The sequence below is a fragment of the Sturnira hondurensis genome, unplaced genomic scaffold (assembly GCF_014824575.4).
Source record: "Sturnira hondurensis isolate 20B ecotype Veracruz unplaced genomic scaffold, ASM1482457v3 Scaffold0005329, whole genome shotgun sequence".
Taxonomy (NCBI): domain Eukaryota; kingdom Metazoa; phylum Chordata; class Mammalia; order Chiroptera; family Phyllostomidae; genus Sturnira; species Sturnira hondurensis.
The window spans coordinates 9,203,790-9,209,082 of record NW_028077960.1 but is presented as its reverse complement, the minus strand read 5'-3'; positions in this window follow the sequence as shown (position 1 = coordinate 9,209,082).

Here is a 5,293-nt window from a genome sequence, read left to right as displayed (position 1 = left end):
CAATTTCCCACAGGAGCAGTAAGGATCACCGGCTTCTTGGATTTTGCATAGTGAGTATGGATATTGCATAGAACCCAAAGGAATCCACATTCCTTTATAGCCAGGGCCCACTCAAGAGTATTCTTCTGTCTCCGATGGGAGCAGCAATGGACACTTCACAGGATTGTGACAATTTAGGGGCTCTCCTCTGGTAGCCCTCCTTACCTTAATAACCTGTGATAGTTATATCAACTATAATTTCATGTGAAATGTCTATCTCCATCCTTTAGTCTGAGCATGATGTTTCAACCTAGGTAGATTAAGAGAGAAAATGTCATGGGATGAGTCATGGCTTGGCACAAGATCCACGCAATGCGATGAGATAGAAATGAGAAAAATTAGTAACTCTGGTGATAGAACTGAGTAGGCAAAAATCAGAATATCAGTGGTGTATCTGTCCTTTCTTTTCAATCTAGCCTCTCCCTGACTTTACATATTCTACATAATATATAACCAGGTGTTATATATTCTATAAAACTGGCTGCTCCCTGTTCACCTGCTGGCCCTTTAAATTATACTGATGCCCATATACACTACTCCCATTCTAGTTTATAAAACCAAACAAGAACATAAAAATCATCAGTGGTATACAAGTAATCTCTCAAGAATTGTACACACTGACTTGCTGCCACCTACTTCCTTGTCTTGCTCTGTTCTTGGTCATAGATTCCTGGCTCATATCACAGCTTACTGGGACTATAAGCCACCCTGAACCATTCCTTAGGTGGCTGCATATCTGGACCCCTGTGCTACCTCTTTTATTTTGATGCTACATCTATTTCTGATACTTCCACAATCTCTTAAGGGAGCTCCATTAATCTATGGCCCAGACATGCACCTGAGACCCCAAACTATTACTCTCTCAACCTCTGCCCATTGGACCAGATCTCCTTAAAGCTCACCCAGGTTACAGTAAAGTTTGTTCAAACCCTAAAATAGAACATTTTCTGTAGGGTAAACAGTCTCCTGCCCTGGTAAATTTTCTCTAGCCAGATGCCTATCCATCTAGTTTTATTTCCTTCTACTTAGTGATAGCTCTCAGCACATAAGCTTAGAAGTCTAAGCAGCATCATGTAGAACTGGCTATTTGAGAAGATAGTGAGACATGATTTGCAATCAAAGACACTGAGTATAGCGTTGGGGAGTTCCAAGTGCTGTTACTTTCCAGGGGACAGGTGTGTATGGGGTGGGGGTGGGGCAATTATTCAGAGGCAGCAGAACCCAGACACTGGTGTTAAATAAGAAACAAGGGTTTTGTTTTGGGGAATAGGATTGTCCCTCAACAGGGCTTTAGGGAGAACAAACGGAGCAATGCTAATACTAGAAATAAGGAGGCACGTCAGATCCCCATTGTATGGACTGAGGGACATCAAGAAGAGGTATATGACTTGAGAAAGCAACAAAATACTTGAAGAGTAATCCCGGCAGGTAGGAAATTCGGGGTCCAAATGAAAAGGGAGGGTCTCAGGAGAGACTGAATATATGGATACTGTTCTGAGAAGTGAAGGTAATTTGTTACCAGATGATGGGGCTAGGGTCTCAGATATACTTCGGCTGCCAATGAGGAGCCTCAGACAAACTGAAAAACAGTAGAGGCAGAGGAAGAATACTGAGGCAAAACCATCGTTATTCTTGATACTCTATCTTCAGCTAAAAATAGCCAATTTCTGAGGGTTTGTCCTCATTTGGTAAAGAGCATTGGCTCTCATAGATCCTTCTTTTAAGATAGGCATGCTAGTCTGTTGTTCTAGACTTTCAGGATTTCATGAACCACTGATATTTTCTCTACAGTTTGTATCTTGGACACAATATTTTTTAAAAGCCTACCCTCAGATACCACAGCCTCGGTAATTTTAGTAGCCCTGCCCTAGATTTATTCTTATTCTTGCATGTCTCCCTTGAACTCTTATCATAATTCTGACACTATTTCAGGAAAAACCCAAAGCTGATTTGTTCCAGAATAGAAGATGTTCCATGCAGGGCAGTGTAACATAGTAGGTAAGTGTCTGAGCTTTGACAGCAAGCTGCCTTGGGCTTGGATTGCTGACGTCAGTGTGACCTTGACATTTTCCTTCTCCCATAAAATGAAAAGAGCATGAGGTTGCTAACAGTTTTATATAAAGTAATGCTTTATATAGATACATAAGATACATAGGTAAGGTACACGTAAGATCCAGAGCTTAGCACCTGGCAAATACTGCTAAGTAATATATCATTATTAGTATTTTTCTTATTTGTTATTTGTTGGTGAGCATTAGTTTATGGGGCTAATAACTTGAATGATTTCCACTTTGAGGTTAGCTGACAGCTCAGAACCTTTAGTTTTAGAAGTATGATGACGTGTTTTCTCTGAATGCATTACCGCCCTTGCTTTCATTCAAAGTTCATCTGTCCCCTTTCTGTCCAGTCCCACTGAATTCTGAAGTTTTCAGTTTATCTGTAATGATTTGGCATTTCAATGCTTAGGAATAGCTTCATATCTTCTGAAAACGTAAAAATTTGAGAGTACCATTCTGCCTCAGGATCCTTTCTGAAGGTGCCGACCGCCTGGACATACTCTCAGAGGGGGCTACAGCTTAACTGTTAACAGAGATGCCCCCGCTTACCACTGTGCCGACTGACTTTTTTAAAAACAGATGAGTGTGAAGTTATGCTTACACTTTCAGGTCATCAGGAGACCAGATTAAAGATCAACCTCGAAGTTGTATTAGAAATCGTGTGGTAGAAATACAGAAATCCTCTGTTTCTGACAAAGAAGTAATTTGATTAAGCCACAGATAACATAAAGAACTAGAAGAGAGTTGAACAAAAATATTCCTCAAAGTTCTACATTGGGAGCAATTTAGAGATGTACATGGAAGAGGAAAAAAAGGAATGCAAATTTTGGTTATAATCAGGTGGTGGTGTTCAAAATTTGTCATCATAACACATACCAATGAATATAATATATCATGTAATAATATAATAACAATGAAACTTCATTGAACTCAACCTGATAACAAGCTACTCATATCAGCTAGTAGCTGGGAAAACTCAAGAAAGCGGCTTTTCTTTTTTTCATTTAAAACTTAAGTTTTCTTTATGCAATTACCCAGTTTTTCACCGTTTCTGTCATATGTTCTTCTTGTCCTCACCCCATCTATGTCTGGTGCATGTTTTGTCCTGTGAGAATAAGGAATGAGGTGTGTTCTTCTTCCATCCAGCATCGCTACCCTCCCCTTGATCTTTGGGCATCTGCCATGTACCCCGCTGTGCCATTCATTCATTACTGACATCTTCACCCATTGGCTCCAGGTTGTAAGGACTCAGATCCTGCCATATTCCAACTCAGGTGTCTCCCAGGATTTTAGCCATTGAAACACTTCCCCATTCTCCCCTGGGGCCACCAGGAAAGTCTGAATATCCTACACACCACTCACGTTGGAAAAACAAATGGCACTCTTTTCATTCTATCTTCATCGGAATATACCATGTGTTGATATTTCTGTTTCTTTGTAAAATCCCTGATGTGTACTCACTAAGGCATTTTCATCCAAGCATGAAGGCAAGATTTAAAATAAACAAGCTTTCTATACCACAGAGTTCTAATTTGCTATTCCCCTTGCAACTGCAAGCTAGGACAGGGGAGTCCTTCTCAAGGACATGAGTAACCCTGTCTTCTAACTCTGCTCTCTCTTTCCTTCCCCACCCTCTCTGTTTGGTTCCCCCTCTCTAACCTACCACATGCCTCCCACTAGGCCAGTGGGCTCTTCACCTTCCTTCTGAAGGGAGAAATGAACCTCATTTCAATTTTGCATTCTCCCTACTATCTGATTTATAGACAGACTGCTACGGTCTGAATCCTGCAAGCTAAAGTTGGATAATCTAAAGCCTGGGTCTGGGAGTTCCCCCCAAAACCTTTATTCTCTCAGAGGCCTGACATTCTATTTTTAGCATGTCTCCTGCCCCTTCCCTGAAGGGATGTTCAACTTAAATAAGTATGGAAGCCTAGAATAGCAAGAATTACAGGGAATCAGAACATTGAATATAGCCTCGTTTTTCAAATATTAGTTACAGCTGCGTAGCTCAAGTTAGTAAGGGGGCAGGGCCAGATCCTGCCTTTTTGGGGTGGGGAAAACACAGGGGGAAACACCATGGGACAAGAGAGGCAGAGACTAGAAAGATGCCTCTCTGAGATAAGGAATGCCAGGGAGAGCTGCAGATACTGAGGGCCAAGCGAATGCAAGGACCGGGTTCTCTCCTCAGGCCTTCAGAGAGGACATGCCCCTGTTGACATGTCAGCCTTCTAGCTTCATTTCAAACTTCTAGCTTCTATAAGTATAAAAGAATCAGTTTCTTTTCTTAGAAGCCACCCAGTGTGTGGTACTTTGTCACAGCAGCCCTAGGACACAAATGAAGGAGCTCACACTTGTCCCCTGGGCACCAGTCTACACAAAGGCCATTTGGCTGAGAACTCTGAAACTCCTAGCCTCCAGGAAGTTTTCTTCTAAATCACTACAGAGTCATATTTCTTGAGCTTCAACAAATCAAATAACCTCAGTACTGCATGATTTTCTACACCTGTGAAACATACTACGTACTCAGGAGAATATTGTGCAAATTAAATGGAATATTGTTTGTTGAAACATAGGTGACTGTGCCCTTTCTCAGGAAACCAGAAAGAACCAGGAAACCTGGACTTGAAAGACGCCTAGTTCCAAGTTCACTTTCATGCAGCTACTCCTCGGGTGGAGACGGGAAACCTGAGTGTCCAAGAGAAGAATCAGAGAAGTCTCCTGTGCTCAGAGCTTGCCTGCAGCCACCGCATGAACCCCCTCTGTGTGGCACAAGCCTGGAAAAAAATGTTCTCATGTTTTCTCTTTCCTTTCTTTTTTAAACTCTCCTATATCAGAAGAGGGGATTTGCCTCTTCTTTCTGTCTATCCCCTTTAAATAGAGCAACAGTTTTAAAATTCCATTTTCTCTAAAATTTTTTAAACTACAACCTGTGGTAAGTGTATTTTATATCATGACTCAGTACATGCATACACAAATAACATTCAGAATATATTTTTCTGGTAAAGCCATTATCTGTGTACATGTTCATTTTTCGATGTGTTCTCTTATTCCATTCGATTTTTTCGTATTATTTTATTTGCATGAACATATGATCTGACCACAGTAAATTTATTTCATAATTCCTTAATGGGTCAAGCATCATATTAAGTGCAAATGCCTGGCTTTTGACATGTAGTATTGCTTGAAAAAAAAGGGCA